Here is a 15,001-nt window from a genome sequence, read left to right on the forward strand (position 1 = left end):
GCTGCCCGCAACCATCTGGGTGTGTCTCTGGAGAGAACACTAGGAAACTCCTAGCCTGAAGGTGTATGTGCAGTTTCAATCATGAAACATTGGTGGGAAAATAAAACCTGAGAGATGGGGAGATCAGGAGTTGCCAGGGAATGTGGGGGTACAAGAAGTGGGGAGGCTATGAAAGATATGGGGTCACTGTGGAGAGGAATGATCTGTGCCAAGATTATATTAATGTTTGTACCTGGTATTATGGTTCGGATGTGAAGTGTCCCCCCAAAAGCCCATGTGCTGAAGGCTTGGCGTCCAGTCGGTGGCGCCACAGAGAGGCAATTGGATGGTGGGGAGCTCTGGTCTTATAACTCATTGATGGCTTCCTCAGTGAAGGCACTGCTGGCAGGTAGGGCCTAGGTGGAGTAATTAGGCCCCATGCCTCATGCCTCATGCCCTATGACCTGTGACTTATACCTCGTGACCTAGTTTTCTTTCTATCATTGGAATAAAAAGCAGCTTAGAGGTTTGCTTCAACTCATAATTCTAGACTGCGTTCCATCAAGCAGGTGAGTCAAGGTGACAGGAACATGAACAGCTAGTGATGTCACATTCAGAGTCAGGAGCAGAAGGCGTGCAGCCTGTGCTAGTGCTCAGCTTGCTTTCTCTATGCTCATACAATGCAGGACTCTAAACCAGGGAATGAAGCTGCCCTCTTTGGGGCTAGGCTTTCCCACCTCAGTAAAGGCAGTCAGGACAAACACACACATGCATGCCCACCTCAGTGAAGGCAGTCAGGACAGCCACACACATGCATGCCCACCTCAGTGAAGGCAATCAGGACAACCACACACATGCATGCCCACCTCAGTGAAGACAGTCAGGACAACCACAACCACAGGCATGCATGCCCACCTCAGTGAAGGCAGTCAGGATAACCACAGGCATGCTTGCCCGCAGGCCAGCTTGATCTGAATGATCCCTTGATGAGATGCTAGGTTGGGTCAAGTTGACAACTAGAAGTGACCACTATAAAGGGGCAGGGGATGAAGACTGTCTGTCTGTCTGCCTCTCTCTTTGTCCCTCTGACCGTCTTTGTGTGTGTATGTGTGTGTGTGTGTGTGTGTGTGTGTGTGTGCGTGTATGTGGCCACCTTGAGGTAAGTCACCTTCCACACCTATGTCTTCTGCTTGATGTTCTTCCAGCCTCACACCAATCCAAAGCCACAGAACATGGAGCCCACCGATGCTGAACTGAAGCCTGTGAAACTCAGAGCCAAAATAAGCCTATCGCCCATTAGGTAGTTCTTCCGAGGTATTGGCCACAGTTGTGGATAGCTGCAGAACACACCTGGTTGGAACGTTGTGCTACAGTTTAGTTAAGATATGGCTACACCACCTCCATTGCCCCACCATGAATAGAGAGCCTATTCCTCTCTCTGAAACTGCATGCCTATCTGCATTATCGCAAAATTCAGCTTAGTGTGTCTGTCTGTCTGTCCATCTGCCTGACTGTCTGTCTGTCTATCTATCTATCTATCTATCTATCTATCTATCTATCTATCTATCTGCTTTTTTGAGACAGAGTTTCTCTATGTAGCCCTGGCTGTCCTGGAACTTACTATGTAGACCAGGCTGGCCTTGAACTACCAGGGATCTGCCTTCCTCTGCCTCTGGAGTGCCCGGATTAAATGTATGCACCACCATGCCCAGCTTGGTATTTTAAGAAAAGACCCAACTTGAAAATGGTATCATGTGAATTTCAGGTCACACACAGGGTGCTTCAGGCAGGGCTTCCCGATTCTGTCTCTCCCCTACTGGCCCTCACAAGCTCTCCAGGCATCTGGGGAGCAACTGCACAGGCAGACCAGACATCTGATTCCGACATCCCCTGGAGTGCATTTTACTGCTGCCATTTAACTAATGCTCCCCTAAATGGTTTTCCTCAGGAGATCAGATAGTCCACCGGGGAAGGAAAGCCATAACAATTATAGGCAGATAAGTAAATGGCATGTAAACATTATTTTCCAGCTAAATTAAACTAAGTCCAGATCGGGAGCAGAGTCAAGGTGGTCAAGCATGTGACAGCATATGTCCCAGAGTGACTGCAAAACAGATGCTCTGAAAAGGTGTGACAGCCACTCCCTGAGGCAGCCATCTTGCTGAGGGGCCCTCCCAGACCTTGGCAGGTGTCTAGTTAGGGTTTTACTGCTATAAAGAGACACCATGGCCAAAGCAACTCTTATAAGGACAACATATGTTTGGGCTTGGCTAACAAGTTCTGAGGTTTAGTCCATACATAACATAACATAACAGGTTCTGAGGGTCAGTCCATTATCAACATGGTGGGGCATGGCAGTGTCTGGGCAGGCATGGTGCAGGAGGAGCTGAGAGTTCTACATTTTCATCTGAAGATCACTAGGACAAGACTGGCTCTTACTTGGTTAGGAGGAGGTCTCATTGCCCACCCCCACAATGACACACTTCTTCCAACAAGGCCACACCCACCCCAACAAGGCCATACCCACTCCAAGGCCACACCCACTAATAGTGCCACTCCCTGGGCCAAGCTTATTCAAACCATCACAGTGGGTATCCCTACCCCACACCCCCATTCTCAGACCTCTTCTTCAGGGTCTCATCTTTGCTGCCTCTGTGTTTGCCAGAAGAGGCTCTCTGAATCTGCTTGTGCAGGCACAGCCTGCCTTCCCACGTCACTTAAATAGATATCAATAAAGAGATCAAGCACGGCCCCAGAGACAGCAGTTCCCAACACTGTTCGATGCCCTTATTTTTAGCTCAGCTGCCTTTTTTTTTCCCTTGGCTCCTCACTGTGTCTCACCATGCCAAGTTTATTCCCAAGAAATCTGTCCTTGCCTGTGCCCACGAACCTCAGACTGGGAGCCACCACTGGGCTGAAGTCCTCACCTGAGCTTCACCTTTTCCAGGGCTCCAGGAGTCACTAGCTGCCTTGGAGGCCAAAGCCAACTCAGCCACGGGAGCAAGGCCAATGCCTCTCACACCAGCTCCTGGCATATCTCCAGCTGGGGTGACACAGCAGAGGGTGGTGATGGGAAAGAACTGAACCAAGGATGTCAGCTGACCTGGGCTTCCACAGCTATTCCTGCATGAATGTAGTTATTACTACAGAAAGGGCGTTCAGCTAGAGTTCCGCTTCCAAGACTACCACAGGCTCCAATCTCCTGTTCCAAGCTGAGAACCTTCTCCAAAGAAATCCAAAACCTTAGAACCACCTGGAAGAAACACAGTGAATAAACCCTTAGCTCAGTGAGGCCATATTTAGCTTCAAGGGGATGCTACCATGTGGGGCGGTGGGCTGTGATAGGCAGCCTGGTCCCTGGTCAAGCTCAGCATTAAAATCCTGGTGACCCCGCAGGTGACCCTACAGGGGATAACCTTGCAAGGAACAGTAAGCATTTTGCCACACTCCTGGGCCCCTGGCTCCTGTCACATAGCTACAGCGCCGCCACCCCCCCACCCCCCCACCCCCCGCCTCAGAGGTCTGTGGCCATCAGTCATGTAGGAGCAGCACCCCAAGCCCTTCCACATTCAGATAAGGTATCCCCAAGATCTCAGACCAAGCCAATGGGAAGTACCTGCTGTCAGACCCTGACCCACGCCAAAACTGTATATAAAGATCCTATCCAGATACAGAAAATGTGGTACATTTACACAATGGAGTACTACTCAGCTATGAAAAATGATGAATTCATGAAGTTCTTAGGCAAATGGATGGAACAAAAGAACATACATGGTATGCACTCACTGATAAGTGGATATTAGCCCAGAAGTTTTGAAATACCCAAGATACGATTCACAGACCACATGAAGCTCAAGAAGAAGGAAGACCACAGTGTGGATACTTCAGTCCTTCTTAGAAGGGGGATCAAAATGCCCATGGGAGGAGATACAGAGACAACATTTTGGGCAGAAACTGAAGGAGAGGCCATCCAGTGACTGTCCCACCTAGGGATCCATCCCATATACAGTTACCAAACCCAGACACTATTGCAGATGCCAATAAGAGCTTGCTGACAGGAGCCTGATATAGCTGTCTCCTGAGAGGCTCTGCCAGTACCTGACAAATACAGAGGTGAATGCTCACAGCCATCCATTGGACTGAGCACAGGGTTCCCAATGGAGGAGCTAGAGAAAGGACCCAAGGAGCTGATGGGGTTTGCAGCCCCATAGGAGGAACAACAATATGAACCAACCGGTAACCCCAGAGCTCCCAAGGACTAAACCACCAACCAAAGAGTACACATGGAGGGACCCATGGCTCCAGCTGCACATGTAGCAGAGGATGGCTTTGTGGGACATCAGTGAGAGGAGAGGCACTTGGTCTTGTGAAGGGCCCCAGTGCAGGGGACTGCCAGGACAGGGAAGCAGGAGTGGATGGGTTAGTGAGCAGGGGGAGGGAGGATGGGATAGGGGGTTTTTGGAGGGGAAACCAGGAAAGGGGATAAAATTTGAAATGTAAATAAAGAAAAGATCTATATATCCTATCCAGAAGGAATAAGGTGGCATGAGAGCTACTCTGTCATCTGAGAGTTTCTGTCATAAGAACTGTGACACTACTGCTTGGGAAGAGGTCTGCTCTCCCAAAACACCACCTGGAGCTCTCCGTACTCCTAACTGGCTAGTCGGCTTGGCTTCTCTCCGTTTGGCTCAGCCCCGCCTGACTCAGCGCAGGGCGATGGGTGTAGCCTCTTGGAGCAACTGAGGCAGCACTGGCAGAGACTGAGGTGAAGCCAGCTGGGGCATCAGAGGCAGCGGAGGCTCCTCCCCTCCCTGCTTGCACTCTCTTCCCTTTGCCTGAACCCTCGCACCTGGCCAGGCCAGAGGTCTCCATGGAAAACCTCCAGTTCACAGGCCCACACCACTACAGTCCCTGGATGGCTCCTGGTCCTCCACTGCCTCCCGCCTCCTCCTGGAATATCCCAGATGCCCCAATGCATCCAGGGTCCTGCAAAACTCAGCTATGATGGAGATGCTTTGCTCCCTGATATCCAGCCAAGCACCAGAGCTGAGGTGGAGTCACGGGCTTATCCCACTGCCTGAATGCTCAGGGTCTACTGACCAGGGATGGGCTGGCTCAGAGAGCTGCCACAGTCAACTCTTGAACCTGATCAGCCCTTACTCCTTGTCCTCAGAAAGCCCAGCATCTCTGACGCCTTTTCCCTAACTGTGGAAATAAGTTTGAAAAAAGGCCCTTGGAGGGCTGGTGACCATCTTAGCCAGCCCTCTGGCCTCAGGCCTCCCTCACTCAGGGGTGGGGGAATGGAGCAAAGACCCTCCTCCCTCCCCAGCAGCTGGCTGCCTCTCCCCACCTGCAGGACAGGAGCTCTAGACCAAAATGACAGATATCACAGCTGGCCTGTGTTCTCTGAGGTTTACCAATGTTCACCTGCCCTATGCCTATCTGGGGTGTCCCCGAAATACCAAGTAGGCTTTCTGTGTCAGCAAACCCTACGTAGCTCTAGAGTTTGCCTGGTTCTACACACACACACACACACACACACACACACACACACACCCCTGCTTTGTAGAAATTCCACCCTTAATGAGTCTGAAACTGAAAGCAAACAGGTCCCAAGTACACTGTTCACAGAGCAGATGTAAGGGACATTATTGCAACTTGGCAGCAGGGGTGTGGTTCCTTTCCTCGTGGCAGAGAAACACTCAGAACATCTGCATGCTGAAATGCCCAAATTGGAGAATTAACAAAATCAGGAAACTAAACAAAACTAAAAAAAGAAAAACAAAAGCCATGCTACTTGGAAATCTATGAATTTTTCTCCTTAACTCTCCACCAAAGGCCAGCCCGATAGCACAAATAAACCCAGTAATGCTATTTGTAAAATCCAGATGACAAGCTCACTGCTTGATGGGGCTTGGAAGCAGGCATCACGAAACAACCGTGACCTAAATGTCGTTCTATTAAAGGAGGACTGAGAAGAAATGGACCTAGCACTGACCTGAAAGGTTGGGAGACGTTATTTAAATGCCACAAGAAGGGAGGGATCGATAAAGATAAAAAGCACAGCAGATATTGAGAACTGAAAGGGGTAGGCTTATCTGTCACTTGGAAAACGCCTGAATGAGCAAAGGGCAAGAAGCTTTAAAAAGGGGACGTCCATGCTGAACAAGAAAGGGATATGGCCGAAGCGACCATTACATTTAAATTAGGATGAAAGGGGGTTTTCCAGAGAAAACTGACTTTGGAGCACTGTAGAAAAACTAACTGGCTCCTTTACAACAAACAAATTGGGAAAGTTGCTAAAGAGCCCTTTCCCTTCAAGTCCCTCTCTGGTGCACAAAATACTACCTGACCATAGAGCATCCCAAGGGAGTCTACCAGGCTCAAACCCCCTGAGCCCAGGAAAAGAAGGAGAACAGACAGCTGCCTCTTATTATAGAACTGTAACATTGATGCCAAAACCCAATGAAGAAGAGGCATCCTCACCAGCCGAAATTTTAATGGATACTGCTCATCAGCCCTAAGTGAGGAGTGCTTCTGGGTCACAGGTCACAAAGTGACATGTATTGCAAACACATCAAAGGCTGTTCCTGTCACTCTGCCCATCAACAGTTTTGAGAAGAAATCCCTTATGGTTGTCACTGGAGTTTGACTGTGTCACCAAAGTCCATATATTGGAATTTAATCCCTAGTGGGGTATTTGGGGGTCCTGAGTGGCCACATATGTCCCAAGGCTCTTCTTACAGACATGATGATGTTGATCACAGAAGGCATGGGGCCTCCTGTCTGATCTTTCTTGTTTTCTCTCTGTTCCTCTCTTGCCCTCCCATCTTCTACATTTTTGGCATTAGAATTTCCAACTCCCGGAACCACAAGAAATAAATTTTGGCTGCTTGTAAATTACCTTATGGAACTCTGTCTCGAGGTGACTGTCTTTCTCCAGTGAAAGCATTTACACAAGTTCTTAACAGGGCAGCATACGTCATCTCTGCATATGTAAATATCAACCCAAAAGTCAGCCGTCCTGTGCAGGAGAAAACCGGTTTAACCCATGTGAACAACGGGCTGGTGCAAGTTAAGAAGAGGGGGAAAGAGGAGATTTAGAAACTATTAGCGTTTTAGTGATCAGAGACCATTCACTTAGACATCCGTGGATCTGTGTGAGTACCGGGTCCCTCCCGTTCAGTGCCTCACAACTACCGACCTCATTTAATCCCAACAGTGCAAAAGCTTTGCTGTGAACCCATCAAATGACTCAGTAACAACCTTGCGCTACTTCTGGGTCCCAGATATGCAAAACTGAGTCCTCCCCAAGGGACAGCACTCCTGTCCTTTGCCACGCCTACCACTCCCCTCATTCTGAGACCCTCCCCACAGTCAGACTGCATCCTGAGTCTTCAGACCAAGTGAAGACCATCCTGGCAGCCAAACATCATATTCCCAGTTAACAGTATCTCAGCAATTCCTAAACTGGTTCTGAACTGGCACATCACAGCAGACAGCATTTTTCCCTGTGCTTGATGGTCTAGGAAACACCCCCAGGATGTCCTTCCTAGGCGTCTATCATCCATGCTGGGAACACAAGTTCAGCCATGCTGCAGCAGAGGTTGCTGTTTATACTGTACGAGCCCATGCTCATGGTCTCGTATACTGTACGAGACCATGGGGGAGGGGAGCAACTCTTGGAGCTGGACGCTTGCTCACACCCAACAAGCTGCTGAGCCAAAAACCTGGAGAAGGAAGAGGGTTGAGGGAAGAGGAGGGGGAGGCAACAAGAACTATCCATCCTCTTGCGTGCATAGGTCACTGGCCACTGTGTCTCCAGTTACACGCACCTGGGGAGAGCAGAAGCCCAGTGGAGGGACAGATGGAACCAGGGAACGTGGACCCAGTGGAGGGATGAGGGAGGGAAGAAGTCTGGGGATGGATTGCTGACCCTGTGTGGTGTTGGTGAACGACACACTCCAAGGGTCACTGTCTGCACCTTGGGGGACAGGGCATCTAAGGACATAGTGTGAATGGTCAGCTGACCAAATTTCTGCAGAAGCAGAGTGGCCTAAGACTCTAGGACAGTCGGGCAAGCGGTAGGCACAAAGAATCAGTGTCACATTGGAAGTATGCTTTGCTTGAACCTTCCACTGTCATCCACTCCGGAGCTGGTGCCTGCAGCGTCTGGAGGCTGGAAGGTGAGCAAGGCAGCAGAGCATTCTGGGTGTGACCTGTATTTGGAGCCAAGCACCTGCTAGCTACAGGACTGTCAGAGCAGCCGAGGGTTGTCCTTGATCCGAAAGGACATATGGGGATCCTGAGCCAGCTAGATGGGGTGTCAGAGAGCTCAGAAACAGGGCAGGGAGCTCTGGCAGGTTTTAGAGACAAAGGTTCAGGCCAGGCTTCACTCCCTGAGCTTTTGTTGGAGACCATGGGATCGAGCTTCCTCTAAGCCTAGGAGCTGGCAGGAGCTATGGCATGCATTTTTTAAACGTCCATTAGCTGAGGGTACTCTCTAAGTGGCCTGTGGTGGGCCACAGAGGCTCCAGCAGAATGGCAGGGAGGCTCTGGGGGTGGTCACAGGACACATGCTCAGCCTCTCAGCAGGACTGTGTTGTGCTGCCAAGAAGAACTGTCCTATTTACCCAAGCCCAGCACAGCATGTCCTTAGTTGGCATCTCCGGCCAGGCTAACAGAAGCACCATCGGTGACAAGTGTGGGTAAGGGCCCAGGGCCTGGGATGGGGTTGTGGGCCTAAGGATTTGGGATTGGTTGCTTTCTACTGGAGTGATAAACAGCAGGACTAAAAGTAGCTGGGGGAGAGGGTATTTGGCTTATACCCCCCACCACAGTCTGTCATCAAGGGAAGTTGGTGGCAACTCAAGTCAGAAACTGCAGCAGAGCCGACAGAGGAGTGCTGCTTATGGGATTGGTCCTCATGACCTTCTCAGCTTGCTTCAAACAAAAACAAAAACCAAACCACCCCCAAACAAAACAAAAAACAAACAAACAAACAAAAAACAAACAAACAAACAAAAAAACTCAGGACCATCTCCTCAGGGCTAACTCTGTCCACATTGGGACAGGATGGGCCCTCCAACATCAATTATTAATCAATAAAATGGCCCATAGGCTTGTCCTTAAGCCATCTGATGGAGACATTTCCCCTATCCAGGTTCCCTCTTCCCAGATGACCCTAGCTCATGTGTCAAGTTGACAAAACAGGAACTAGTTCAGATCTCAACCTTAAGTCCTGGCTGAACTAATCCCCTACTGCTGGTCACTCACAGAGCACATGGAGAGGCTGTGGGGAGGTAGCTCAGTGACAAAGCACTTGCCATGCAGGTATGAAGACCTGTGTATGATCCTCAGAATCCTTGTCAAAGGTGGGGAATGGTGATACACCCCTGTTGCCCCAGTGCTGGGCACAGAGCAGAGCTGTGAACAAAAGTGAAATAAAATAAAAAATAGAATAAAATAAAATACTAAGGCAGATGCTGAGGAATGACAACTGATGCTGTGTGGCAGGATATTTGATCACACGGTGAGCCCCTGAGGCTGTGAACTGGAAAAACCCGTTTCTTGTTGTGGTGTGGCTCAGCCCTAGCCATATCTTTAACCTAAGAGCTTTCTGTACACAAGAGCTAAATAAAGTCATCGATGGGTCAAGAGGCAGAACAAGCAACCAGCTGACAGGGAGTGAACATAGGAAAACCCAGGAAAGAGAAAGGAGGGTCTTTGAGCTGAAGGGTATTTAAGACAGTGTGGAGAAGGAGAAGCAAGTTTTTCCTTCTGGGACTTTGGTGGAGTTGGAAGGTCAGCTGGGTGCTTTCTCTCCCTCTCTGAGCTAGCAGGCTTTCACCACAGTGACTAGCTCCTGAGTCTTCATTTGGTAAAATCAAACATTTGACTTTTTTAAAAACAACAACAACAACAACAATGTTGATTTTTGTTCTCCCCCTAAGTGGGACTTCTTGTGGCTGACTCTCCGGGTCTCTAGTTTCTCTGAAGCTGAACTTGGTTTGGATAATGAAATGTTGCCTGTTTTTGCGATAATGGTCCCAGGCAGTCTTGATCCAGGTGAGCCTTGGGGGAGGGCCTCTAGAGCTTCGATCAGAGCCACCTGGGTCGGGCAGGTGCACGGGGATTCAAAAACCAGGAAGACCCAGGACCCTAAGCTACAGCCATCACAGCAGGTGTTTGGCTCAGCTGGCTCCTCTGGGAACACTTACCACTCCATATTCCAGTTAAGGGGTGACCCTGAGAAGGGGTTCAGTATCACTGGAAATCCTCTCTGGAAGGAGCACCGACATTCATATGAGAAAGGCTTAGGCAGTATGATCCTTGCTCAGGTTGCTGGTCAGAGGCTAGAAAGCAGAGAGGTAGGAAGGAAGATGAGAAAGGAGAGCTCTGTGGGCAGCGGAGTTGTCCAAGAAAAGCTTAGTGTCCCCTCCGTGTCTGCTGGGGACATGAACTACTGCAGGGGACTACCAGCATGTAGGGGACTCCCCTGGCATGGTGGTTGGGAGGAAGTGAGCAGGGACCCAACAGTGTGGCCTTGTCTCAGGGCTGCCATGGAGCGAGCATCCTGCTTGCTGTCTACCCGCAGCAAATGAGCACTGTATTTTGCTCTTCTGCTCTGACTGGATGCAGGAAGAAGAGATCTACTTGGTTTATGCTTCCAGGTTATGGTCCATGACTGAAGGAATTCAGGGCGGGGACTGAAGCAGAAACTAAGAGAACAGTACTTACCAGATCCCTAAGTGGCTCATAGCTTTCTTATAAAGGCCAGGTCCACCTGCCTAGAGTTGGCCCCGCTCATATCATCAGTCTGAACAATCTCTCCCAGACAAGGCCATCCTGATCAAAACAGCTCTTCAATTGAGGGTTCCTCTTCCCAAGTGAACCTAGGTTATGCTAAGCGCCCCCTAAAAAGACAAGTGCTGATCTCCAGTGGACAGGGGCTTCTCTTCAGGAACCTCAGTCCTCCATTAGTAGGCATACTGGTCTCATGAAACCCCATGAAGGCACAGCAGTGACTCCTGATACCAGAGTGGACATAGACTCCAGCCCCAAGCCTAACTTACTTATTCAAGTAGTCTCTGGCAGCATCAACATTAAGAGATGCTTTTGAGCCGGGCGTTGGTGGCGCACGCCTTTAATCCCAGCACTCGGGAGGCAGAGGCAGGCGGATTTCTGAGTTCGAGGCCAGCCTGGTCTACAAAGGGAGTTCCAGGACAGCCAGGGCTATACAGAGAAACCCTGTCTCGAAAAACCAAAAAAAAAAAAAAAAAAAAAAAAAAGAGATGCTTTTGTTACATTTAAAATATAACATTGTTTATATTTTTATATACATTGTTATACAACATATAAACATTGTTAATATTTTTGTTACGTTTAACATATATTTATTATGGGGAAGAAATGTGTGTGTGTGTGTGTGTGTGAGAGAGAGAGAGAGAGAGAGAGAGAGAGAGAGAGAGAGAGAGAGAGTTTAGTCAGAGATTATCGGTTGTTTCCTTCTACCACATGGGGCCCAGGGATCAAACTCAAGTCACTAGTTTTGGTTGTAAGCACCTTTCCCCACTGAGCCATCCTGCTGGCCCTACTGCTACAATGTAAGGGCCTCTTGAGGCTTCCCAACACAGGATCCCCAGTTTACATTAGGCAAAAGAATCATGACCACAGAAACCACGGGTCTGTCACTGACTTCCCCATCAGCTCAAGTAGATGGCCCAGAAGAGGGCCTGCCAAGGCCCCAAGCCTACACCCCAGGGCACAGCACACAGATGTGCTCAGTCGCCAGCTGGGTGTCCTGTCTGGGTGTCACCAGAACAGTGTGGCCTTTCCTGTTAGCTCCGGAAACCCACTTGCAGAATCTGTTCCACCCCTAGGTGAAAATCAAACAGCAGTGGAGGACAGATCACCAACTGAGAAATGAAATACTTTCTTTGGATTTCTTAGCCAGAAGAGCAGAAGGCAGAGAATGTCTTAAAGATCAAGAGAGGGGCTTCAGAGATGGCTCAGCAGTTCAGAGCCCTGGCTGCTCTTGTAGAAAGCTTGGGTTTGATCAGTAGCGGTGCGGCAGCTATCACCATTTGCCAACTCCAGTTTCAGGGGGTCTGATGCCCTTCTCTGGCCTCTGTGGGCACTGAACGCGCACAGTGCACATATGTGCACACAGACAAAGCACTCATAAATGTACAATAATTCCTTAAAATCAAAAGAAAGTAATAACAGGCTATGGTTATGTCATGTGGCTAAAACCAGAGAGAAATAGAGGCATTCTCAGAAAAATGAAAACCGAGTTTTTGCCAGAGGAACTTTACAACTGGTTTGTTCACACTGAAGGAACCTTGGCTGGAAGCATTAAGATCAAGCCCCAAACCAAATATGGGGTGGTCTGGGGTGATGACTCAACTTACAAAGTGCCCTCTTTGCAAGCACAAGGACCAGAGGTTGATTTTTAAAATGCAGAGTCCTGAGGAGAGGAAGACAGGCAGACCCTGGCGCTTGCTGGCCCACTGAGCTCCTACTTGGCAAACTCTGGGCTAGTGAGAGACCCTGTCTCAAAAAAGTAAGGTGGAGGGTGAGAGTTTCCAGGTTTGAGGCTGAAGGGGGACAGTGAGGCAAGACTGCCGATTGGGGTAAGAGATTTGCTAAAAGAGTCAATAACGCCACAAACAGTCAGCAGCATGGTAGGGGGTCAGAGGAGAGTACCAGTTTCAGAGGAAAGAGAGTTTCCTTTAAAAAAAAAGAAAAAAGGGCTGGTGAGATGGCTCAGTGGGTAAGAGCACCCGACTGCTCTTCCGAAGGTCCAGAGTTCAAATCCCAGCAACCACATGGTGGCTCACAACCATCCGTAACGAGATCTGGCGCCCTCTTCTGGAGTGTCTGAAGACAGCTACAGTGTACTTACATATAATAAATAAATAAATCTTTAAAAAAAAAAAAAGAAAGTTATTTACTTACTTTATGTATATAAAGTACATTGTAGCTGTCTTCAGAAGCACCAGAAGAGGGCATCGGATCCCATGTGATTGAACCACCATGTGGTTGCTGGGAATTGAACTCAGGCTCTCTAGAAGAACAGTCAGTGTTCCTAACTGCTGAGCCATCTCTCTAGCCCTCGGAAAGAGACTTTCTATGTGGCATGGGGTTGATGAGCAGCCCACAGTATGCCCTGTAGTCAGGCTGTTTCTGAGTCGGCTATAAACTTGGGGTGGGGCAATGGTTATGATAGTTCTAGAAGCTAGTTTGAGGAATTGCCACTGTCCAACTAAAATGGAGGAGCTTTACAAAATGAGACTGTCCTGGCTAACAGACAGCTGATGTCAACCTCTGGCATTGGCACACATGTGCACGCATATCTGTGCACGCACATCCGTGCACACATATCTGCCCATAGAGGACAAAATAAAAAAGAATAATTTTGTGATTTTTCAGCAAGATGGGATTAATCCTAAAACAATACAAAAACATAAAGGAAGAAGGATGGAAGTGGTAGAACACAGGCCTGAGTTCATCAGTGTGGGGAGTGGGGGTGTGGCTTACTGGTGAGGCACCATCAGTGTGGGGAGTGGGGGCGTGGCTTACTGGTAAGGCACCATCTTAGCATACACAAGGCCTTGGGTTCCAGTCTAACCAGCTCAATATGTACTGGGGTAGGGGGCGGGGTTGTCTATTGAGAAAGCCTAACTGCTGGGTCAACAAGCCAGATGCAGTGGCCCACGGCCACTCTGGATGCTCACAGTTAGTGTGGGTAGGAGGCAGAGCAATAGGAGAAGCCCAGAATCAACAAGGTAGAAGAGACTGACTCCCCAAAGTTGTCCTACGATCTCCATGGCACACGCATGACCCACACTCACACACATCACGCACACCCACTGATGGGAAATAAAACCGAATACTTTTTGAAAATGGAAGAAAAAGGAAGACTAGGTTAATAAAATCAGTTTCATTAAAACAAAACACGCGTCTCCAAGACGATGTCAGGAGGGAAACTGAGCTCAGTGTGTGGCTTTCAGAGCATCCACTGGACCAAAGTTAGTGCACCCGAGGTAGGGCGTGTATTCGTCATCAGAATGAGCAAGCAGCATGGAGAGAAGGAACATTCTAGATCGTTCAGAAACGGGGCGAACCCAAGTGGGGGGAACCCACCACTTGGCCTAGATAGTGACCAGGGAAAGGCAAGCTAAAGTCACTAATGGTCCCTTGGCCCCATCACGGTGCCCAGGAGCCATGTCTATTTTGCCACCAATCTGTGTGCCCATTATGGTAACTGATGAATCTTTAAAAAGATAATGTTTATCTTTATCACAAGCTGAGGTGGGGGATGGCGGCATTAGAGTGATTTTCAGTACTCTGACAATGTGGTCCATTTTCTGTGTCCAAGTGAAGGGTCAGTGGCTTCAACAATCACTGGAAAGTAACCCACACCATGGTACACAGAAGTGTCACCCACAGCAGGACTGGTAAAAAAAATAACAACCTATCGCTTAGCTGTGAGACGGCCAAGTTTGATGATTTTTTTTCACCTTGATGAATGTGTGTATATGTGGAGATCAAAAGACAATTTGTAGGAATCAACTCCCTCCTTCCATCATGGGTGTCCTGGGGATTGAACTCATGTCGTCAGGCTTGGCCACAAGCACCTTTATTGCCTAAGCCATCTCGTTAGCCCCAAAGCTGGTGATTTCAATCTCCACTGAAAACCCGTGGGGCTTATGGGTTTAGTCCTATGTCTCTTTGGTCTCAAGGTGGGTAATGATGCCATTCTGATGTAGGTGGAAATTTGGAAATTCAGGATGCCCAGAGGCTCCTCCTGCTATCTCAGAGCAGGTGCCCTCCATGAGTGCCTCATCCCTCGCTCCTCACCCCTCACCCCTGCTGCACTGGCTGTGTTCTGGTCCATATGTGAAGCACTTGACTCTGTCTTTCAGCTCTAGCACTGGAAACCCAACAGGACACAGTCCCTTGTATATGGCAGGAGATACCCATTGGCTGGAGCTACCCAAGTGGGCTCCTGGACAAA

At 49.1% G+C, this 15,001-nt stretch overlaps 1 long non-coding RNA gene across 1 annotated transcript in view; it reads right to left on the reverse strand.

The window, feature by feature from the left end:
* Nucleotides 1-3,226, reverse strand: part of LOC147002681 (uncharacterized) — a 7,910-nt gene extending 4,684 nt beyond the window's left edge. Inside the window, exon 1 of the long non-coding RNA XR_015048534.1 lies at nucleotides 2,907-3,226. This is a non-coding gene — a long non-coding RNA (uncharacterized LOC147002681). The remainder of the gene's footprint in view (nucleotides 1-2,906) is intronic.
* Between the last annotated feature and the right edge of the window lie 11,775 nt (nucleotides 3,227-15,001).

Source organism: Mus caroli, unplaced genomic scaffold, assembly GCF_978045245.1.
Source record: "Mus caroli unplaced genomic scaffold, Mus_caroli_1 scaffold_9, whole genome shotgun sequence".
Taxonomy (NCBI): Eukaryota; Metazoa; Chordata; class Mammalia; order Rodentia; family Muridae; genus Mus; species Mus caroli.